The sequence below is a fragment of the Neofelis nebulosa genome, chromosome 13 (assembly GCF_028018385.1).
Source record: "Neofelis nebulosa isolate mNeoNeb1 chromosome 13, mNeoNeb1.pri, whole genome shotgun sequence".
In the NCBI taxonomy this organism is placed as follows: Eukaryota; Metazoa; Chordata; class Mammalia; order Carnivora; family Felidae; genus Neofelis; species Neofelis nebulosa.
In genome coordinates, this window is record NC_080794.1 from 39051907 (window position 1) to 39076603 (window position 24697).

A 24697-nucleotide genomic window follows, 5' to 3' on the forward strand; every position below is an offset into this window, starting at 1 on the left:
ATAGTTGCATCCCAATACATACAAAGAAAGGGACTTGAGGTTGGTGGTACATCTGAATTAGCAAAGAGAAAGTTGGGAGGATTGTGCTGATAGTTAAAATGAACAAAGGTACTGGTAAGTCATTTCCAGGTTACAACAAGTATATTGTCTGGACTAGCTCAGGAAGTAAGTTGGAGAGAAATTAGAGACGAAGTCAGTGTATGACATATGGCAGTTAAACAGAAGGCCTTATCCAATCATCTTATCCAAGATGAACAAAGACAGTGGGAGGGAGGAGTGGATGAGAATAGTTTTTGAGGGAGACTGTATAGGTTGTGTTCTCTGGAGGCCAGGGGACCTACCCATTGCGTGGAATTCTCAATGCCAACTGTGGCCCTTATATATATGCTACTGGGTGTTGTGATGAATTGTGTACATGTGTCAAGTTCTCAACTAGGTTGTGTCTGGAGAATAGGCCTCACAGGATGGCCCAATAAGTATTGCTGAAGGAAAGAAGGAACTGTAGGAGAGGAGATAAATTAGGAGAACTTTTAAGTTGGCTGGTCATGAAAAAATTGAGGACCTGGACTTTGAGTGTGGCAGCGAAAATGGAGAAGGAGTTAACTAGAAATACAGTAGAGGAAGAATTAGTGGAACTTGATACTAGTGCCCTCAGGTTTTGCTAGGAAAAAACGTTGTGTTATTATAAAATAATGAAACTGATTTTTGAACAAATATTCTGGAATCGATATAATTCAGGCTTCTTTCAGTTACCTTGGGAAGTTATATCTTTATTCCAGTGCTTCTGTTTGAGAATTTCTCTCAGATTATTTACATATATGTGTCAAATTAGTCCAGAAAATTTTATCTGCGGTGGGCATTCCTTAGCCCTACTATTTTATGTGTCGTTCTTGAGTCCAAGTGCCTTTTGGACATTTCCACAATGAAAGTTTACCAGATGAAGATGAACTTCTTGATTGTTAAGCATAGTCACTCACTTATCAAACAGGTGTTTATGGAGACTCCCTTTTAATGTCAAAGCAGCAAGTATGATTCTGGGGAGAATAAGTATAATACTAGATTGAAAGTCCCAAGTGACACTAAGGAAGTGAAGTACTGTGGAAGTTCAGAGGAAGGTGAGGTTACTTTAGGTGGGAGTATCGGAAAGGCTTCAAGGAGGATGTAGCATTTGAGACAGCTGGAATTTGAACATTTAAACATGTGGTAAGAAAGCATCCTAAGTGGAAAGAATGACCCAAACAGAGGCATAGAATTATTGAGAATCTGAGGACCAAGTTTAGACTTAGGGCATCATTAAGGTGACTACTTTTGGAGGGGTAAGACTCATTTGGAGTTGTAATTTCAAGTATATTTGTTAAACAGAAGTAGTCCGGTCACTTTTTATACATATCTTATTGCAACTGAGTTATCATTTTTACTCCAAACTTAGGGAGGGGTAAGATGGGAGTATTTATTTGCATGTCCTTTTTTTCAGGATCCTGAGGAGGACCATGTTTTAAAAACAGTTTTGTTGAGATGTAATTCACATACCATACAATTCCCCCATTTAAAGTGTACAATGAGGTGTTTTTTAAATATATTGACAGAGTTGTGTAACCATCACTGCAATCTAATTTTATCCCGTCAAAAAGAAACCTCGTACCCATCAGCAGTCACTCATTCTCTCGATCCCCCACTTTCTCAGGCCTAGACAACCACCAGTCTACTTTCTGTCTCTGTGGATTTGCCTATTTGGACATTTTGTGTTAACGGAATCATAAAATATATGGTCTTTTGTCTCTGACTTCTTTGACTTTGCATAATGTTTTCAAGGTTCATCCACAGTGTAGCATAGTATGTATCAGAACTTCATTCCTTTTTGCTGCTGAATAATATTCCATTGTATAGAATAAGGCCATTTTAAACATAGAGAGTGATTCTAATGTAATAAACAAAACAAGGAAGAGGTGCTGAGACAAAGAAGGGTGGGAAACGAAAAACAGAGGAGGGGTAAGAATTTCCAAGGGTGGGATTCAATGCACAGTGTGAAAAAGTCAGAAGTCTTAGACTGCCTGTTTTGTAGCATGGCATATAAATTTTTCTTTTTTTCCCACTGAAGTGGCCCATAGAAATCTGTCAGTCTTTGTGATCGTATGGTCATGGTAGTTTTATTAATGGGACTTCAGACACTTTGCCTTCTCCATTGCATCTGAGGGCATGTGTTGTAACTCCTCCTTGGGCTCATGAAATATTTATTTTGGGAGTTTTTGTGGCCTTGACTTTTATGAGCCTCACCCATATATTATACCCTGTTGAGACCAGCTGTGGTACAAATAGCAGGATTGTCTTTACTTTAAACTGATACATGGGAAAGGCCGTTCTGCTCTTAAAAAAAGATCAGCAATTAATTTTGTCATTTGTAAATTATCATTAACATCCGAAATTATTTTTGCTCTAATTTTTTTTTGGTTGATGTTAGATTTATTTCAGTTAAGATAAATAACGGGGGTGCCTAGCTGGCTCAGTTGGAAGAACATGCAACTCTTGATCTCAAGGTTGTGAGTTTGAGCCCCACATTAGGTGTAGAGATTACTTGAAAAAAACAAAATCTTAAAAAACAACAACAACAATGGTGATAGGCCTGTGGGTGATTTTTTTCTTCTTCATATTTTCCTGTATTTTCCAATTTTTAAAATGAGCATATAATTCCTATATTAAGGAAAAAATAAAGTGAATAATAACATTTGTGTAATCCTTCATAGTTAATAAAATACTTTTTTTTTTAATGTTTATTTTTAAAAATTTTTTTTAACGTTTATCTATTTCTGAGACAGAGAGAGACAGAGCATGAACAGGGGAGGGGCAGAGAGAGAGGGAGACACAGAATCTGAAACAGGCTCCAGGCTCTGAGCTGTCAGCACAGAGCCCGATGCAGGGCTCAAACTCACGGACCGTGAGATCATGACCTGAGCCGAAGTCAGAAGCTCAACCCACCAAGCCACCCAGGCGCCCCTTAATGTTTATTTTTGAGAGAGAGTGAGTGGGGGAGTGGCAGAGAGAGGGGGAGACAGAGGCTCTGAAGTGGGCTCCGCGCTGACAACAGAGAGCCTGATGTGGCCGTGGCGCTCGAACTTACAAACTGCAAGATCATGACCTGAGCTGAAGATGGACGCTTAACCGACTGAGCCACTCAGGTGCCCCAATAAAATACTTTCATATGCAGTATCATAGTAAATCCATTAAGGTAGGTATTGTGATGGTCCTGGTTTTATAGATGAGGATACTATATAGATCAGAGAAATTAAGTAACCTGCCCACAGTGGCACAGCTAGTTAGTGGTATAGCTTGAACCCAAACTCTATTTTTCTTCCTCTGTATCCTTTGCTTTCTCTACTCCACTATTCTGTGTCCACTTAGAGCAAAGTTGTTAAATATCAGTGGAAGTTTTCCACCTAGAGTCTGAAACAACGAGAATGCTGTTAGTCATAGAGTTTCCGTTTGTCCTGGGCCTGGCAAGGTTATCTGTTTAAAACCTTTCTTTGGCATGGCCTGCATGACGGGCCTATGTGGAAAGAATGATGTGAAGGTATGGTTCTGTTTCACAGTAACATTTGATTTTGCAGCATTTCTTTAAAAAAAAAAAAAAAAGAGTAGATATAGATCAGCACAGAAGTATTTATGCCTGCAAAACAGATAAAGGCTTTTTATAGTATATATGCCTGCTCAGATTGAAAGCCTATTACAACTAATAGTATTTAAAGTAGTTTTGTAGGATTTCTGTATTTAAATAGTATTTGAAGTAGTTTGTGGACTCTTTGGGGAATCATGAACTTTCATTTGAAAAATGAAGGGGTGTCTGGGTGACCTAGTCAGTTAAGCGACTGACTCTTGATTTTGGCTCAGATCATGATGTCACAGTTCATGAGTCTGCACTGGGCATGGAGCCTGCTTAAGATTCTCTTTCCCTCTATTGCTCATACTTTCTCTCTCTCTTTCTGGAAAAAAAAAAAAAAAAGAAAAATGAAAAACTATGGATCAAAAGAGATAAATGGATGGGACAGGTTGTGAACTTTGTTCCAATAATACTTAACATTTACTCGTGATTGAGAGAACTGGAGAGTTTTGAAGATTATAACGTTTCTACAACTATGGTTTTAATTTTAATAGGGCCCGAATTTAAATATTTGTGTATCTATGTAGTAGAAAGTTGGGCCTTTTTTTTTTTTTTTTAAAGTTTATTTGTTTATTTTGAGGGAAAGAGAGAACATGAGCAGGGGAGGGGCAGAGAGAAAGAGAGAGAGAGAGAGAGAGAGGGAGAGAATCCCAAGCAGGCTCCACTGTCAGCGCAGAGCCCCTTGCAGGCTCCATCTCACAAACCACGAGATCATGACCTGAGGCAAAATCAAGAGTCTGCCGCTTAACCGATTGAGCCACCCAGGTGCCCTGAAAGTTGGATTTTTCTAAAGCTTTTGTATAAATAGCACTGGTATAACTCTAAGTGGACAGAATAAAGGTTAGAGTAAAAGTCCTATGGTATTAACCACAGTGTCTTAAGTTGGCTTCTTCTGTTACAGACCAGGAATAAGGGCAGCATTAAGGCAACTACTTTAATGGGGATGGGACTTATTTGCACTTTAATATTTCTTGTATATTTGTTAAAAAAGTGGTTTCATCATTTTATATACTTATTTAATTATTAGCCACTTATACACATATAAAATGCTTATGCTTCATATGTATCAAAACTGAGAAGGTCATTTTTATTCCTGGTCTTCTCCAGTTCAGCATGGCATGTGTATACTCTCCTGTGACATTCATCATACTTAGTCAGTGTTTGTTTTCTCCACTAGATTATAGGTTCTCAAATGGCAGGGACCATGTCTGTTGTGTTCATTACTTTATTTCTAGTGTCAAGCTGTGACATAGGTGTGCAATATAATTTTCTTTTAACTAAGTGAACATGTACATAGCATTTCTTTTTTATGTGAAAAATATTGTAATAAAAATTTTGTGCAATGTATATTTTTCATCCCCAGCTTTGCAGCATCTGATGTAGCCAAATTTGAACAGTTGCAGTGAATTTATAGTGGGCTTTGTCTGAAACAAGTAGAATATGTATAAGAGGAAGGAACGAATGGCTAGCTGCCCATTGGTTGAGATAACAAAAGTGTTCAGGCTATTTTGGGTTGTGGTTCTCTGTTTCAGAGTCATTTCAAGTACGCAGGCCACTTATTAAATTCATAATGTGAGAACATGTTCCTAACTGAAAATGGCATTGGGATCTTGCATTCTTTTTAAACTGCAATGTCTTTTTAAAATTTAACAATTTAGACCAGGTATTGATATATTATTTGGAGGCCTGCAGGTTACAGCATAGTATCATACTATGAGTCATGAATTCCTCTGTCTTTTCTCTCTACTTCAAACCAATTTGTGTTTCCCTGGATATAAATACAAATTAAACTATATATAGATGCACCAGTTCTTATTGTTTTTCACCATTAAAAAACAAACAAACAAACAATACCTCAACTCCTTTAATTCACTTTCCTGTTTAAGAATTTGCAAGGAAAGGGGTGCCTGGGTGGCTCAGTCGGTTAAGCGTCCACCTTTGGCTCAGGTCATGATCTCACAGTTCATGGGTTCCAGCCTTGCATTGGGCTCTGTGCTGACAGCTTAGAGCCTGGAGCCTACTTCAGATTCTATGTCTTCCTCTCTCTGCCCATTTCCCGCTCATGATCTATTTCTCAAAAATAAATAAATGTTTAAAAAAAATTTGCAAAGAAAAGTGAGGAGACCTAGTCTGTTACAATATCCCAAGACTTTGTCATGTACCATTGAAGAGCCATGATGTACTTTACTGCTTGTTTCAGTAAGTGTGGAATGAGATGACTTTAAAATAATGGGCTAGATCCTGAAAGAACTAATCTTGACATACTATTTAAAGATATGGGGGCTTTAGTCTGATTAAGTCTATTTAGGTATGAGCAATATGTGCAGACAAAGAGATAGGTAGGGTATGAGAGAGTAATGGATAAAAGGGAACTTGTATAATTAGACATAGGAAATTGGGGATTTGTTGCTTTCTTTCCAGTCGCTTGGTAGATTTTGTGTCCTTGTATATTGGGTCATCAGTCTGATGATTGATTTGTGGTTTTTCTTATCCCTCCCACCTGCCCCGCCCCCTCCCTTAGGGTATTTCCTTTAGATTGTTGGTTTCTGGAGGGCAAGAATGGGGCTATATTCTTGGTATTTCTGGTGCTGTTCTTATCCTAGTCCCTTGCTCATGGCATTCCTTCCACAAGTGTGTTGTGCTTTGATAGTTGCTATCCCAGCTAGTCATTCTAATGAGGATAGCTCACTATCTTTTGCCTCCCTTGGAAGGCATGGTGATTCTCTTTTCTTGCCTTCAAATGTTGCTGTATACAAATGGCTATGTAATCAAAGAGAAAAACAAAGATTCATAAATGATATTATATTCTGTTGTTACGTATTTGGACTTTTAGATTTCAAAAAATTTTGTTACTTCTACTAGAAGTCAGCTTATTGGATTGGTATGAGTGTGGGATTTTTATGTGTATAGAGGATGAGACGTAGTGAATCTTAGAACTAAAAATGTTTTACAAATATTGTCAAGTTGCAGAAAATAGAATCTTTGGCCCCTAGAGAATTTCCCACCGATAAGATTTCCAGTCAAATGACTTTTAAGAGGAGAGTGGCTGAATTTCATTGCAGCTGGCCACAATCCAAGTAAAAGTCATTCCTTCTTTTGAAATAAGTTTACCTTATTCCCACAAGTAAGCTTTCTGTGAAGAAAGAGAAATAGCACATTTGTTCTTAGAGTTGAGAGGTGAGGGACCTCTATTACCTAGCTCCCTATATTTTAAGCCCTCTTTCTTTGTTCAGTGCATCTCTGAAGAATTGGTTTTATCTGTAAGGTAGACAACCTGTTTTTATTCATACAGTTAAAGTGGATAAGGATATATGAATGGCGGCATAATTCTTACACAGAAAAAAATCAAGACTACTATCACTTAAATATCTTATCTTTGCTCTTCTCCCCAAAGAGCAAAATTATTTATCAGACCCTTGCTATGCACCTTGCTAGGTGTTCTGAGTGATAGTAGGATATGTAAGATATGGTCTCTGGCTTCAAGTTGTTGAAATACAGATGAAATTTATAATCTTAGAAAATATTTATCTTATCCATGTCCTCTCCACCAGTGAAATTGTTTGCAGAATTTAAGTTACCCATTTTAAGGGGTTGTGCGCTAGTACTGTAAATGCTTTATTTCTTGGAGCCACGGAGAAAATATGAGTGGACCAGCAGCAGAGTGAGCAGGTGGTGGGCCTCATAGTGAGGAAAAGACCTTTGAGCATTGGCCTCAGCTGTTGTCTTCTTGTGGTACTCCGGACACACTGGGTTTTCATTTCCTCCAAAGCACAGTGCTGTTCCTCTGCTTGAACTACTTTTCAGTGCTTCTTTATTTGGGCAATTTCTACCAATCCTCAACTTCTATATTAAATGTCAGTGTTTTAGGGACACCCTCCCTGACTTTATCTCCAGAACTAAGTTAGGTCTGTCTATCATATGATTTCTATACTTTTTTCCTTATTTTGCTTATCACAATTGTAAGTAATTATCTGTGTGATGCTTAACATCTTTTTCCCCACTAGAGCCTTAAGGAGCAAATACTGGTTCTACTGTGTTTGCCCCAGAATTTTCAGCACCCATCATAGTGCTTGCACATAGTAGAGTCTTGAAGAATAATTGTGGAATGAACAAATGGGAAGACCATGTGCTGCTTCCCTACCAAAACTGTTTTATGTTTTTTTGGAAAAATATATATCATGCTGTGGGTGAATCTTGGTGAGGTTTAGCTGCCAATTAGGAAAGTAGCTGTAAATTTTTGCTTACCACATGGCATTGCATGTAGTAGGACCATCTAATTCCTGTTTCCTGAATGAATCAATTCCAGGCATAAAGTCCTGGGGTGAGGTGGGAATAATCCTGTCCAACATAGGAAGATGCAGAATTTGTTAAGTGTAAATAAAACTATAACATGGATTTGAAATTCTCTATTAGTTTTGATGCTTTGCAAATAAACAGAATAGACAAGTTTGGCAAAATGCATCTAGTATGAGTTAGCAAATACCAAAGTCAGACTTTAGATAAAGATACAAGGTAAATCAGGATACAAACTTGACAAGAATCTTGGAAAGCAGTAGGGTATAATGATTAAGAGTAAAGACTCCAGAGCTAAACTCCTTGGTTCAAATCCCACTATTGATCGATACCTCTGAGGTATGTAAATTGGGGAAATTATTTAATCTCTATTTCTCATGGTCCTCCTCTGTAAAATAAAGCTAATCATAATACTACCTGACTCATCATGTGTTATTATGAGGATTAATGAATTCATAAAAATGTTTAGAACTATGCCTGTCATATAGTTAAGAGCTCAATGAGTGTTAGATATATTAAGATATTTTCCATAATTTTTAAGTCATATTTTAAAATGTTAGTCTAATGAAAAGGCAGTGTTGATTCTTTTTTTTTAATGTCTAAGCATAACTTCTAACTTTTGCTTAACAAGGCAAAGTGCCAGTGAAAGCTTTCAGTAGAATTCCATATGTTGTGGAATATACAGTTTTACCAACTGTGGGGAAAATATCACTCACAGTTTAGGTGCCTGAGCTTTGATTGCCATTTCCTCATGATTGAATCAAACATCTAAATTTTTGATTGATAACTCCTTTGGAGCAATAGCGAAGGGAAAAGTTAAGTATCCCCCCCTCTATATTTGTCCCCCCAATTTAGAATCAAGAAATGGAGCTTAGGATTTGGGATTTTATCCCAAGCATTCATTGTCCCATTTTCTAAAAAAGAAAAAAGATGAAGGGATAGTCAGGCCACTCACTAAAATAAGTAAGATGGGATCAGCCTTCCAGGTAGAGTTGAGAAGTGTAATGCATTTGTAAAATAGAATTCATTTTATTCTGGAACAGCCAAATTAATGTAACAAATATATAATGACTACATACTATGGTAGGTACTGGGTGGGCTTAGTATCTCTTATCTGAAAGGAGGGCTAGAATCTCTTTCAGATGTCCTATCAACATGGGGGTAATAGAGTCAAAGAATATGATGGCCACACTACTAGTTTAGAAGGTATACTGTTATTTCTAGTCTTATGGTGGTTTTCTGGAAATTTTTTTAACATGTGTATTTAATGTCAATGTCTTAAATTAGATAGCATTTTTACTATCTTCCTGAGTAATATAAAGATTGTAAAATACTTCTAGTTCCGTGATCCCTTTACTTATGGTTGTGTAAAATTTTGTTTCTGTCTTCTTTTTTCACCCCATAAGTTAGATAGTATTGTTGTCTTATACTGTTGCTTTTTTCCCCATTTACCCACATTTATTATTTTTTTGAGATGTAAGAGAAGTGATGAACAGACCTTCCTTCTAGGTATATTTCTCTACTTCCTGAAGTACACCCTACACTAGTATCTTTTTTTTTAAATGTTTATTTTTATTTTTGACAGAGAGAGAGAGAAAACACACACACGTGGGGGAGAGGCAGAGAGCGAGAGGGAGAGCCACAATCTGAAACAGGCTCCAGACTCAGCTGTCAGCACAGAGCCCAACGTAGGGCTCAAACTCACGAACTGTGAAATCATGACTTGAGCTGAAGTCAGACGCTCAACCAACTGAGCTACCCAGGGGCCCCTATGCTAGTATTATCTTTAATGGGGTCTTTGGGCAGTATACATTCTAAGTTTTTATTTGGCTGAAAATGTCTTTCTTTTGTCTTCTTTTTTGGAAGATAATTTCATTAGATATGCTAATCAGGGCTGATAGTAATTTTTTTCCAGCACTTTGAAAATATTATTCCAGTGTTTCTGTATTCACATCAGCCAGTTGTTGTTTTGCTGCAGGTTACGACTTTTCTCCCAGGGGTTTTTAAGACCTTATGTATCTTTCTTGAGATTTTTTTGGGCTCCCTGATTTTTGAGGATTGATTTCTTTTATCAATCCTAGATAATTCTTAGCCATTATCTTTTTGAATTTTTACCTCTTTCCTCATTTTATTTTCTCCCTTGGGAACTCTAATTAGAAAAATGTACTTTATCACTCTGTGCTTCATATTTCTTAGTAGTTTGTGTTTTACCTTTAGTAATTTCTTCATTTCTTCCAGTTTGCTAATTCTCATGCAGCTGTGTCTGTCATTTAGTTCATCTACTGAGTTTTTAATTTAAATGACAGTATTTTTTACTTCTAGAATTCTGTTTGTATCTTTTTCAAAATCTGCCTGTCAGTTTTAATAGTCTCTTGTTCTTTCATCAGACCTTTTAAAAAAGATTATATTCTCTCTCCCTTTCTTTTTTTTTTTTTTTTTGGTTTGATAAAAAACATCTTGGAGTGTAGAAACTATAAGAGCTTAATACCAGGATGAGAATAGAAAGGTACTTTTGAAATCTGAAGGAATTCTAGGATAATATTACTGTCATGAGACTGTGGAAGTCTCTGATTCTTTTCTTTCTTTCTTTAAAAAAAAATTTTTTTTATTATTGCAGGAAGATACATGTAACATAAAAGCTACCATTGTAGAGGCCCCTGGGTGGCTCAGCTGAGCGTCTGACTCTTGATTTCGGTTCAGGTCATGATCCCAGGATTGTGGGATTGAGCCCTGTGAAGGGCTCTGTGCTGAGTGTGGAGCCTACTTGGGATTCTCTCTCTCCCTTTGTCCTTTAAAAATTTTTTTTTTTTAACGTTTATTTATTTTTGAGACAGAGAGAGACAGAGCATGAACAGGGGAGGGTCAGAGAGAGAGGGAGACACAGAATCGGAAGCAGGCTCCAGGCTCTGAGCCATCAGCCCAGAGCCCGACGCGGGGCTCGAACTCACGGACTGCGAGATCGTGACCTGAGCCGAAGTCGGACGCTTAACCGAGTGAGCCACCCAGGCGCCCCAATTTTAACTATTTTTAAGTGTACAATTCTGTGACAATAAGTACATTCACATTGTTGTGTTACCATGATCACCTTCTACCTCTAGAACCTTTTCATTGCCCCTAGCTGAAACTCTGTACCCATTACACACAACTTCCCATTTCTTATTCCACTGAGTTCCTGACAGCTATAATTCTACTTTCTGTCTCTTTGAGTTTGACTTCTCTAGGCAACTCATATAAAGTAGAATCATATAGTATTTTTCCTTTGGTGACTGGCTTATTTTACATAACATAATGTCTTCAAGGTTCATCCATGTATCTTATGTCAGAATTTCCTTCCTTTTTAAGGCTAATAATAATACTCCATTGCAAGTATGTACTGCATTTTGTTTATTCATCTATTGATAGCCACTTAGGTTCCTTCCTTTTGGCTCGTGTGAATAGTGCTGCTGTGTCATCACTCTTTTTATTGCCTTCTGAGGTCTGGACTTTGCATCTGAGGGGTAGAAGCTTCTGATGGATTCAGGTAGGACTGTGAACCCAGCCATGTTTGCCAGGGATCAAACATGTAATCAAATTAGGCCAAAGGCCCTTTTGCAGAATATGGCAGGAAGACAGGAGGGGAAGTTCATTCCATCCCAGGGAGCCAGTATTTGAAGCACAAGCAAGTTTGTCAGCCAGAGAAAAATGGAAAAGCCTTCTGTGCAAATGCAAAGATACAAGAGTGTAAATGTGCAGTTAGGGAGTAGGGAAGCTTTAGTAATGAGACTACCAAGGTAGATTGTGCTAGTTTGGGAAGGGACTTATATGCCATATTAACCAATCAAAAAAACCCAACCAAAAAATATTATATGCCATATTAACCAATCAAAAAATCCTTTAATTTTTGAATAAGTAAAAAATTCACCTGGTTTGAAATTTGAAAGGTTTGGGATTTAGTAAACAGTCTCAATCCCACCCTTGAACATCAGTCACAGTTTCAATAGGAAACCAATAGGGTTCCTCCTCATAGGAAACCAATGGACACAGGAAACCCAATGTCTTGGGTATGCTTCTAGAGATAGTTTATGCATATTCAGGCAATATATGTTCGCCTTTTATATAAGTGGTTACCTATCATTACTGTCCTGTTCCTCGATTTTTTTCCCTTGAAATATTTTGAGAACATTTCTTAATACATATTGAACCTTTTGACAGTTACATAGTAATCCATTGATGACTGTAACATAGTTTAGGTAACTAGGCCCTTATGGAGGGACCTCAGGTTATTTGTGATCTTTTGCTATTTCAGACTGTGGCAATGAATGACACAGTTAAGTCATTTTATGCCTGTGCAAGTACATTTATAGGATAATTTCTAGAAGGGGACCATTCTAAGCACTGGATGTGAGGCAGTGGAAGGATTTTAAACTGAGGTATAACATGGACAGTTTTGGGTTTGGGTAGGATAACCCTGGTAGTGGTGAGGAACATAGACTGGAGAGTGAGACACACATTGTTGGAAAGCCATCCATCCAAGAGACAGGGAAGGCTGCCTTCAAGCACTAGGGGAGTGCAGATAGAGAAAGATGGGGCAAATTCTAGAGAGTTCTTTATTACTTCATTTACATTTGGAGTCACAGTATTCTCAATTTCAGAAATGCACCAGTGAAACAAAGTGGTTTTAAAAATTACTAATTATTTTATTTATCCTTAGGGCAACACTATGTGGTTGTTACTCCTATTTTATAGATGAGGAAACTAAGGCTCATAGAGCCCGGGGCTAATAAGTGGCAGGGCCAGAACTTCAGTATTTTATTTATGCAAATGAGCTCACTTTGAAATGCAGGACCAAAAACCTAAAAGGTGTCAACAATGGCTATATTGAAGTTGTAAAATAAGTCATACCATACATACCTTTTTGATTTCATGTGGAAAAAAGAAAAATTAAATACAGTGGCTAGTAGCATGGATCTACCTATAGAGATCTTGGAAGGAAAGAGAAAAGAACAAGTTGAAGTGGGAGCTCTAAGGAAAAAGCTATACTTGGCCTTCAAGTCAGGTAGGCCTGTGGTTTTTAATCACTCCAGTAAGATGTTATGCAAAAACCAGTAGGGAGATATGTTTAGAATGATCCCGTTTTATATTATCCTATATGTGGAAGAGCATATACTAAAATGTGGTGGGATTGAGTGGTGGGATTTCAGGTTAAACTTTTTTTTTCTTACCAAAATTCATGTTTTTCCCCTAAAAATGAAAATGTACCACTTTCGAAAATGTACTTTTTCGAAGTAAAAAAGATACATCCAGTATTTTCTCATATATTTTTCTTGTTATTGTTTGTGCTATTTTCAATGGTTGGAATCCCCCTTCCAAGAGTTAAAATGGGCCCGATGTTGATGTCACTTTCTCCCTGAAGCTTCTTTCCAGGCGGCTCAGTTGAAATTAATCTTTCCATAAGGCTTGCCTATGTTTCTTACAAGATACTGTCATGAATTAGAGCTACTTGAGTATGTTTGTACTCTGTCCTCTGACCTCACCCACCTTACAAGTTTGAGTTCTGGAAGGCTTGTAGTGCTCTCGTAGAGTGGGATTGCTTGCACTTGGTAGATACTGTAATGCTGAATCAGTTGTATTTGCAGCACTGCAGTTTTCTCTCTGTCAGAGGAAGAAGAAATAGAGATAAATTCCAAGTCACAGTCAGCAGAGTGATTTTAAAATTCTAAGCGCAATGATATTATCTGTGTACACCAGATGAATACTCTTTCCTAATTTGCAAAGGCTGCTGAAAAGTCCCTGGAGAAAAAGGAGCCGTAAATAAATAAACATCATCTCTAAAACTGCCATATCTATTGCGTCTCTAACACCTAAACATGAATGCTACATTTTACCTAATATACCAGGAAACTATTATCTTTGAACTGGAAGCTCCAAATTGGCTGCTTGTTCTAGAGTTTCCAGAAACAGGCAAATTCCTCAGTCTCCTGTAGTCGTATACTGATGGCACTGAGGAATGGGAATGCAGAATCCCCTTCTTCCCCCTTCTTGTCCAGAAATTGACCCCTTTTATTATGTTTGCCAGATAAACCTTTTCCTCTTCTTTTTTTTAAGTAGTGTTCTGTTGATCTTTCCTTCCATATCTTTTTTCTTCTTCTCCTTCTTCAAAGCTACCAGTCTAGATTAGACTTTAATAATGTCCCTCCTTGGGGCGCCTGGGTGGCTCAGTCGGTTAAGTGTCCATCTTGGCTCTAGTCATGAACTCACCATTGGTGCGTTGAGCCCCACATCGGGCTCTATGCTGGCAGCTTGGAGCATGGAGCCTGCTTTGGATTCTGTGTCTCCCTCTCTGCCCCTCCCCTGCTCACACTCTGGCTCTCAAAAATGAATAAACATTAAAAAAATTAAAAAAAAAAGAATAATGTCCCTCCTTGATAGTTACCTATTAGCCTCTCACTCCCATCCATTACTGCCAATTTACTTATTAGTAAATCTAAGTACAGTTCTGATCTCAACACTTGTCTTGCTCAGAAGTCTGTACCTCCTCCTATTGTTTTTTAAATTAATCTAAACTCCTTATTTTAGCTCTTGAGGGCTATTACACTTCACGCCTCCCCCCCCCCCTTTGTTTTTATTTCTCTATGGAGTGGAGAAGTCAGCAAACTATATATATAGCCTGTGGGCCAAAATTTATACTGCCCAGGAGCTGAAATAGTGTTTATATTTTTAAATGTTTGAAAAAAAAAATCAAAAGAAGATTCCATGGTGCATGAAGTTATATAAAATTGAAGTTTCAATATCCATAAATACAGCTTTCTTGGAACAGCCCTGCCCACTCATTAACATATTTTCTATGACTGCTTTCAGCTTACAACAGTGTTGAGAAGTTGTGACAGAGGCTATATGGTCCATAAAGCCTAAAATATTTACTATCTGGCCCTTTATAGAAAAAGTTTGCCAATCCCTGACCCAGAGTCTTAAGATTTATAAAGTTGGGAATAGACCTCAGAGATGTTCTTTTTTTTTTTTTTTTTTTTTTTTTTAAATTTTTTTTCAACGTTTTTTATTTATTTTTGGGACAGAGAGAGACAGAGCATGAACAGGGGAGGTGCAGAGAGAGGGAGACACAGAATCGGAAACAGGCTCCAGGCTCCGAGCCATCAGCCCAGAGCCTGACGCGGGGCTCAAACTCACGGACCGCGAGATCGTGACCTGGCTGAAGTCGGACGCTTAACCGACTGCGCCACCCAGGCGCCCCAAGACCTCAGAGATGTTCTAATCCAACTCTCATTTTTTTTTTTTTTTTTTTTTTTTTTGAGTAAGCTGTATGCCCAATGTAGGGCTCAAACTCACAACCCCAAGATCAAGAGTCGCATGCTTTACTGACTGAGCCAGCCAGATGGCCCCAACTCTCTCATTTTAAAATTGAGAAAGTGGGGGCACCTGGGTGGCTCGGTTGAGGGTCCTACTCTTGATTTGGCTCAGGTCATGATCTCATAGTTTGCAGGATCAAGCCCTGCGCTATCAGCACAGAGCCTGCTTGGGATCTCTCCTCTCTGCCCCTTCCCTGCTTGCATGTGCTCTCTCTCAAAATAAATAAACTTAAAAAATAAATACATAAAAATGAGAAAATGTATTCTCAGACATGATCAATAGAGTCTCTGAGGCAGGTACCTTTGACAGTGGAAAAGCCAAAATCAGAATCTACTGCTGGTCCTACCCCAGAGTAGGGCCCCTCCCTCAAAGCCTGCACTTAGACCCCATGAGACTGCTTGGCATTTCATGAACACATTCCAGTCCTTCTCAGTTCTGTTTCTTTGCATATGCTGTATTTCCTTCCATCTAAGATACCTTCTTCCCTCCAGAAATTATATCCATGCTTTAAGGCTTAGCTCAAATACTGAAGACTGTCTTAATCTCAACAGCTGGTTGCACTCTGTGTCCACCTACCCCCAGTAGTGCTAAGTCCTACTTCTCTGTTGGCCTATACACAGCAGGCATTTATGTAGTTCTGATCTTTTCCAAGCCTAACTAACTATAAACTGCCTAATTGCATCTTTGTATCACTTGCACATTGCCTTACAAATGGAATTCCTAGGACATAATTTAAAGAATAAATTAACTAAAAACATCAGGATACAAAAGATGCCTTCAACATCTCTAGTTTATGTCTTATTAAAAAAAGGGGGTGCCTGGGTGGCTCAATCAGTTAAGTGTCCAACTCTTGATTTGGCTCAGGTCATGAGCTCACCATTGTGAGATTGAGCCCGTGTCGGGCGCCTGTGTTGGGCGGGCAGGCTCTACTCCCAGCGTCAAGATTCTCTCTCACCCTTTCCCTCTGCTCCTCCCCCACTTGTGCTCGTACTCTCTCTCTCTCTCTCAAAAAAAAAAAAAAAAAGACAGAAAGAAAGAAAGAAAGAAAAAAGAAAATACAACACCACTGAATAATATTTTTGATGGTATTAGCTATATAGAAGAATCTACCTCACAGTCGATGAAGTATGTATACCCTAGGGAGAACTTGGATATGTTCCAAGGAGGAACATCTAATTATGTGATTATTATTTAAGACTTGAGTATATTTATTGATTACTAGGCTTACAGAAACTTCCCTGCTAAGGTAGGAATTCACACTCTAAATTCAAATTCAACAGTGATAATCTTATACATTCTCTATCTACAGGGATTCTCTGTTGTTATATCTTCCATGTAAATTCAATTCGGGAAGGTTTCCATTTATGAACCAAATACAGACTTGTGTTGTTCTGTAATGAATCATTAGGAGTGAACTTGATATTTAGGGATGACTGAAGATAAAAGGATTGTAGTTTAGTGTATAGGTGCTTTGCCAGCATTGACTTTTGATACTTTGCTTGAAACAACATCAACAATAAAAAACAAAAAACAAAACTAGATAGATGAATAGACCCTCACGATAATGTAATCCTCTCAGTTCTAATTCTCTTTCTTTTCCCCAACTGGGAATAAGTTATGTAAGATGGTAGAGCCAGAACTTAACTGATGGGTTTGGTTATCTGTGGCAGCTCTTCAACATCTAGGCTTGTGGTACTTTGTAGTAGTAAGCAGGTGAAACAAAAGGAAATAATGTCCCTGTGAAAGTCTTCTAATTAAACCAAGGTTGTGTCTGATCTATTAATGTTACATGAAGAGCAGTGATGAAATATAATCGGCAAAAGGCACAAACACAAATAGTATAGCTGGGGATGGTTGACAACAGCTTTTTTTCTGTCTGTACATCTCGGCCAGTTTGGTCTGGATGTGCTGCAGCTGTTCTCTTATTTCACTTTTCAGCAAGTTTAGAATTGAGTCTTGCTTAACCCATGTGTAGTCGCACTAAATATGTTTGTAGTCATTAAGAAGAAAAGGTAAAAACGTTAAAAACAAAAGCCTAAAGGTAAAACTTGGGGGTTTTATTTAGTTTAGGTACCATTAAATCTTTTTTATGGGCATTTGAAGTGAGCAGCCTTAACCATTTGTCATATTAGTATTCCCAAACATTGGATTTCTGGTTCTGGCTGTTTATAAGAAATGTGTTTGTAGCTTGAGCTGAAATAGAGTAATTCTGCTTCTGGCCCTAATTTAATGGGTCAGAGTGTCTGTTACAGCCTGGAGCCAAATTTAATTACTAAACTGTAAAAGTGACTCTGAATGATCTCCAGTTAGCAAGCAGGATGGTTCCCAACATTAGTAAAGACACTCAAAGACATTTGTCTTTGGGTTACTATTTCAAATTTTGACCACACCTGTAATTAAAAAAAAAAAAAAAAAGTAAAAGGCTACATTATTGGTCAATCCTGGTTCAATTTTAAAAGCTAATTGAGGCCAGGTTGACTCAGCTGATCATTCCTAAGCAAGTAACAGTTATAGAGCTGAAGCAGCTTTATCCCTAGTGAGCCTGACCTGTCCTGGCTGTGGAAACCTTCCAGCTTCTGGGAAGGAAAATCAGAACAATTGGATATGAGTTGATTAGACTGCAGCCTGGTGGTTTATATATACCCATTGTGGGCTTGAAGTCTTTCTTATCCTTGCCGTCTGATAGCTCCATAGAATTATAGAATCATGTGATGTAACAGCAGGAAACAATCCATATCATTGAATCCTTTTCCCTCATTACACACACACATACACGCATGCACACACACACCCACACACACATACACACACAAACACAGTAGAGTGGCTTGTTTTATTTGTATTTTTTAAGATTTTGTTTTTAGGCAATCTCTACACCCAACATGGAGGTTCAAACTTACAACCCCTAAGTCAAGAGTCACATTCTCTACTGACTGAGCCAGCCAGGCACCCCTGGGAGTGGTTTAGAATTAGAGCATGGGTGTGCTGAAGTCAACACCAGTATCTGAGTAATTTTAGGCAGATCAAGGAACCTATCTTTGCCTCTGTCATCTGTAAAATGAGATTGTAATGGTACCTACCTCATAGGTATATTGTTATAAAGATTTAATGAAGTAATAAAGAGCTCCTGATTTACAGCATGTGCGCAGTTAACAAAAAAAAAAACTTTTTTAAAAGGAGAAAACAGAAGTCACAGATGAATACCACAATGGCAGAGGGAAAGAAAAAAGGACTAATGTTTATTTAGCACCTGTTATCTTCCAGGCCCTGGAAGACACAGATGTATTAGGTGATTTACATATGTATTACATTCTTTAGCCTTGAGAAAGATTTTACTTTTCCCATTTTGCTGGTTAGAAGAGTGAGAAAGAGATTAAGTTACTTGCCCAAGGACACGGCATTAATAACAGCAGAGTGGGAGGAGAGATTCATTCCAAAGCCCCAGTTCTTTTCCACTACCCTGTTACCTTCCATGACGTCCCCAGTTTTCCCCACATAAAAATGGGTTGCATTTCAAAAATTCATTTACAAATTCATTTGAAGTTATTTTTCCATAAGGACAAAGTTACAAATGGTGGTTATAGACCCAGACTTATCTGCAAGAGCTGCATTGTTACTGAAATTATGCACATTTGTGAACTAAAACTGTCAGGAAAAAAATTCATTTGCAATTTTGGCTATTAAACAGAAAAAGTATATTTTAAATTCTGTGGAATAATAGTTCTTTGAGAAAAGCAGATTGGTTAGAGAACAGTAAGAAGATGGAGACTGTTTTGATGCTGGTGGGGCCTTTGGAATACTTTAAGGGACTTAACATTTATAGCACGGAAACAGTCTATGTTTGATGACACTTTGATGATGTACAAAGCACATTCTTATTCATTACAATCATGTATGAGACACGTAGGATAGGTAGTAGAGTTGACCTAATTTTCCTTGGCAATAGTTAGCTCTTTTTCCCCCCATCATTTCATCCATGATTTTTGTTTTTTAAAGGAGCCCAGCTAGTCACTTTAATACTCAAAGGATTAGTTTATAGGTATATTGAAGAATGAATGAAAATAAAAGAATGAAGGTCTTTGATGTAGAAATGTTGGGGCTTGGAGCAAGCGGTCAAGAAAGAATTCTTGAGGCCTCTTTGGTGCAAAAAGGTGGCTTTATTAAAGCATGAAGACTGGACCCATGGTCAGAAAGGGCTGCACTGGGATTGTGAGAACAATTGATTACATACTTTCAAGTTGGGAGGGGTTAGGGATAGTATAAGTCTCTAAGGAATTTGGAAGCAAAGTTTCCAGGACCTTGAGGGGCTAGCTGTTGTTAGGATAGGTCATTTACTACTGTCTAGTAAAACCTTAGTCATAAGACCCTTCAGATGTATATCAGTGGGCCATATGCTTGGAGGATGATTGCTAAGATATATGTTGGGGGGTGGGGTGGGTAGAGATAAAGGAAGTTTCCAAAGGAATTTTTATATGTTAATGGAGACTTAACAGGGCCCTGGAGGTTGGGATGTTAAGCCCTTAGCAAAGTATTAACATCCAGGCAGTTGAATTCCTAGAGGAAGGTCACTCTGCCTGTTTCAAGGACTTGTCACTGGGCTCTAAGTTGTAAGGAAATTTAATTTTTTTCTGTTGCTTTTGTTCCCCATGTCAGTCTTCCTGAGTTAATTGTGCCGAAATAGAAGGAATTAGAATGGAGTAAAGGGTATATGTGGGCAGATAAGAAAATGGTAGAATTAAATGTTAACTTTTTTTTTTTTACTGTCTTTAATATTTTCTTATTTTAGTTGGCACTGTTTTCTGAGCACATTATCAGTCATTGTGTGTCAGACCTGACCCCAGTGGAATCTGTTCTTTACTTGAAGCATCTGCTAAAGATTATATTCAGATCATGCAATGATCTTTTCCTCCCCACCAGTATTTATGAATATGCGTTAGTTATTTAATTATAAGACTAGTGGGACTAGTACGGAGTTCCTGTTTAAGTAATCTTTTTAATAACTAAAAAAAATTAGAAAAACTAAAGCAGATTGAATGAAAAACCATCCTTTTATTTTCCTGTAATTATTGCTTGTTCTCCTCTTACTAAAGGCAGGACTAAAGGGTGAGAATTGGGGTAACTTTATGTGATGTAGTATTTGCTTATGCATGTTTCAAAACAAAAGGGAAATCCCTTTAAGTAGGATTGATATGCTGTAAACGAGTGTAGGAATATTTGTCACTTAATGTCTTGCTTGCAAGTTAGGAAGTATACCTGAAAACACAGGAAATGGAGCCAAGATGCTTGGATTTACATTCATGTTCTGCAACTTCTTTAGAGAAATTACCTCCCTGACCCTCCTTTTTAAAGTGATGCGGGGCGCCTGGGTGGCGCAGTCGGTTAAGCGTCCGACTTCAGCCAGGTCACGATCTCGCGGTCCGTGAGTTCGAGTCCCGCGTCAGGCTCTGGGCTGATGGCTCGGAGCCTGGAGCCTGTTTCCGATTCTGTGTCTCCCTCTCTCTCTGCCCCTCCCCCGTTCATGCTCTGCCTCTCTCTGTCCCAAAAATAAATAAAAAAAAAAAAATTTAAAGTGATGCATTTAGGGTAGATTGCCAAATTCTTTTTTACTCTGAAATTCTCTGTGAAATGGAAGGAGCATATTTTGTGTTTATTTGAGATGGCTGGGAGAAAGTGGGTGGTGGCGAGAAGTTCACTGTGCTGGAGACCTGCTTTGTTGTTAAATTAGTGGCCATCCAGAGCGCAAGTGTAAGTATTTGTGACGTGTGCAGAAGAGTACTGAGTTGAGGGAGAGAATCTAGTATTTGCCAATTGGAAGCCTGCTCACAGCATCTTCATAAATATGAATCTGGTGAGCAGGCTGCTCTGTTAACATTTATCTAACCTTAACCGATACAGTCAATCTTAAATTGGGTTAGAATAAAAGGCTGCTGCCGAGGCAGCTTAACACTAGTTCTAAGGAACGTATGTTGCATCAAATAAGCCTGCTTGATGTTAGAACTTGCCACTGACATGGTTCATCTACTATTTATCCCATGTGATTGTGTTATCATTGGTGTACATTTAAATTCAATTTTTGGCAGTTGGTCAAAATATGAACCTTTTAGGCACTGGTGGTTTCTTATTACTTTATGGATTATTACTTGCCAGGAATATTTTTTTAAATTTTATTTATTTATTTTTAGAGAGAGAGTGTGCGGGCAGGGGAAGAATAGAGAAAGAGAGAGAGAGAGAATCACAACCAGGCTCCACAATGTCAGCACAGAGCCTGATGCAGGGCTCCAACTCACAAATGGCGAGGTTATGACCTGAGCCAAAATCTAGACATGGATGCTTAACTGACTGAGCCACCCAGGCGCCCCCTTACCAAGAATATTGTTGACACTTTTCATTTTATTTTTAAATGTTTTATTTATTTTTGAGAGAGAGAGTGCAAGCGGGGGAGGGGAAGAGAGAGAGGGGGACAGAGGATCCGAAGTGGGCTCTGCACTGACAGCAGTTAGCCCAATGGGTGCTTGAACTCATGAACTGTGAGATCATGACCTGAGCTGCAGGTGGATGCTCAACTAACTGAGCCACCCAGGTGCCCCTGTTGACACATTTTAGAAATTTAGTTTGTTTTTCTGATTATAGAGGTAATGCATAGTCATTTTTTAAAAACCTGGAAAGTACAGGAAAAGATTAAGAAGAAAAGAGAAATCACCTGAAATTCTACTTTCCATGCTGTTTCCTTCTAGTCATTTTTTTCTTTTTTTTTGAGGTAGCTATGTGTTTGGGGGAGAGGGGGATATTTCCTTAGTGAAACAGCTGAGGCATAAGTAGAATTTCCCATGACACTCATGATGTTGGGAATCTTGCCTTGTGTACTGTGCTAATTAAGAACTGAATGATTTTGTCTGGGGCACCTGGGTGGCTCGGTCGGTTGAGCATCCTGACTTTGGCTGTGGTCATAATCTCACAGTTTGTGAGTTCAAGCCCTCTCCTGTCAGCGCAGATCCTGCTTCAGATCCTCTGTCCCCCCCGCCCCACCCCCATCCCTCCCTCACCAATACTTTCTCTCAAAAATAAATAAATACTAAAAAAATATAAGAACTGAATGATTTTTTTAAACCAGGTGGCACAAACTCAGATGCCTGCACAACCAAATGTGTAAATGTGTGAATCAGACCAGTTAGAGGACACTGGGGAGTGGTAGGGACTGTGGTAAATTGAAAAATGTAGGACCTGATTGAAGAAGACTGCTACTATCTCCAGCTTATTGTTGCCATATGGAAACAGAGTCTTGTGTTACCAGATCTTCCTGATATCCAATAAAATCTGGACATCTGTATTTCTTTTTAATGTGAAGTTTTCCGTTTTAAAAAAATACCGTGCCTGTCAAATAGGTCTGTAGATTACACCCGGCCCATACACTGCTGTTTTGTCATTCCTGACATAAATACTTCCCTCAGTCTTTCTCACAGCTCTCATAAGAAGAGCACTTTTATAACAAAATATTTAGAGGGGACTTGGATAAGGAATTTCTAAGAGTGGCTTCAGGAATTTTCACTCTGTGTAGACACTGAGAGGGTTGCCTAATGTGGGAATGATAAACCTAGATATCCACAGAGACCAGGAACTGACATAAATGAGTGAAATGGCCTGGATATTAAGATTATAGGGAATGGTACAGAGAGTATATTCCCTATACAGGATATTTGGGTTCTAGCAAATTGTTTCTTTGCTGAAATGCAGATCTGATGTGGCCAATCTTCTAGTATGTCAAGAGTTTCATAAATTTGTATCTTTATGAAATTTCTTGACTTAAAAACAATGTGGATGAAACATAAATTACCGTTGGTCCAAATCTGCACAAAGGCCACTAATTTGTAACTCGTGGCCTAGATGACTGTTTTCCTAAGTATATCCTACAAATCCCAATTCCATCATAGTTTGGTAGGTATTAAGAAATTGGAAAGTGGTGGATTAAATTAAATTAAACAGATTTCCTGACTGAAAGTTATCTTAGATCCTTAAATAAACTGTTTGTAAATTCCTAAGAAGATATAGGTCATAGGCCCCACAGTTACAGTTAATGTCTCTGTCTTCACTCACCATCCGTCTTGTCTCTGAGGAAGAGATGATTTCCTCCTGGTAAATGTTAGTGTCTCTACCTGTTCTCCAGATTCTGTCCCTGCCTCTTTAGAGACCTTGCTTTATAATCAACGTCTTGTTTCCTGCCTCCTTTCCTTCAGCCTATCAACATGCTTGGTTTCTTTAAAGAAAATAATAACCATTTTCTTAGCATACACAAAAATTAACTTCAAATGGATTGTGGACCTAAAATGTAAGAGCTAAAACTATAAAATTCTGAGAATAAAACATAGGAATAAATCCTCATGACCTTGGTCATGCAAAGCCTTCTTAGATACTATACTAAAAGCACAAGCCACAAAAGAAAACAAATAGATAACTTGAATTTCATCAGAATTAAAAACTTTTGTGCTACAAAGGACACCATCAAAAAAGTAAAAACAAGTCACAGACTGGGAGAAAATATGTGGTATAACCATATAATGGAATATTATTTGACAATAAAAAGCAATGAAATACCGCTATATGCTCCAACAGGAAAGAAGCCAGTCACTAAAGGTTGTATCCTGGGGCACCTGGGTGGCTCAGTCAGTTAAGTATCCGACTTCGGCTCAGGTCATGATCTCACGGTTCGTGGATTCGAGCCCTGCATCGGGCTCTGTGCTGACAGCTCAGAGCCTGGAGCCTGCTTCAGATTCTGTGTCTCCCTCTCTCTCTGCCCCTCCCCCACTCGTGCTCTGTCTCCCTCTGTCTCAAAAATAAATAAACATTAAAAAAATTTTTTTAAATGTTGTACACTGTGTGATTCCATTTGTATCAAATATAGGCAAATCTGTAGAGACAGGAAGTAAATTACTGATTGCCTATGGCTGGATGGGGTGGAGAAGGTTTGGGGATAAATACAAGGAGTGACTGTAGATGGTTTCTGTATGGGATGATGATGTTCGGAAAATGATTATGGTGATGGTTGCACAACTCTCTGAATATACTGAAACCATTAACTATGGCAGTAGACACTATTGACTCTTCTTTCACATTCTTGGAACTCTGTTATTTCTTTAGCTTTCATGGCATAGTTCTACCATTCCACACATCCTGTTTTCAGACATTTCCTTCTCAGCTCTTTTCACCAGCTTGCTTTTCTACCAGCTCTGCTCTGTTTCTTCAGCCTAGGCATGTAAACTGAGGAACCATCTCTTCAGTTGCTTATTGAGCAAGTGCTTATCTCCATCTCAACATCCCATAGGTAGTCATGATTTTCTTTCTCAGATCTGGTTTTCTCTTCCTATATTACCTATACTACCAAGTCCATTTGAGTCAGGAGCCTGAGAGTCATTC

At 38.4% G+C, this 24697-nt stretch overlaps 1 protein-coding gene and 2 long non-coding RNA genes across 5 annotated transcripts in view; 2 read left to right on the forward strand and 1 right to left on the reverse strand.

The window, feature by feature from the left end:
* LOC131493716 (uncharacterized) overlaps positions 1-24697 on the reverse strand; it is a 65500-nt gene that overhangs the window by 25112 nt on the left and 15691 nt on the right. For both annotated transcript variants that reach the window (XR_009252810.1, XR_009252809.1), the window contains exon 2: positions 13463-13576. This is a non-coding gene — a long non-coding RNA (uncharacterized LOC131493716). The remainder of the gene's footprint in view (positions 1-13462; positions 13577-24697) is intronic.
* The window catches only part of VCL (vinculin), a 110380-nt gene that overhangs the window by 2341 nt on the left and 83342 nt on the right, over positions 1-24697 (forward strand). The gene's annotated exons all lie outside the window — the stretch shown is intronic.
* LOC131493718 (uncharacterized) lies at positions 16197-24118 on the forward strand. Its single transcript, XR_009252812.1, has 2 exons — positions 16197-20655; positions 20877-24118. It is a non-coding gene; the product is annotated as an uncharacterized LOC131493718 (long non-coding RNA).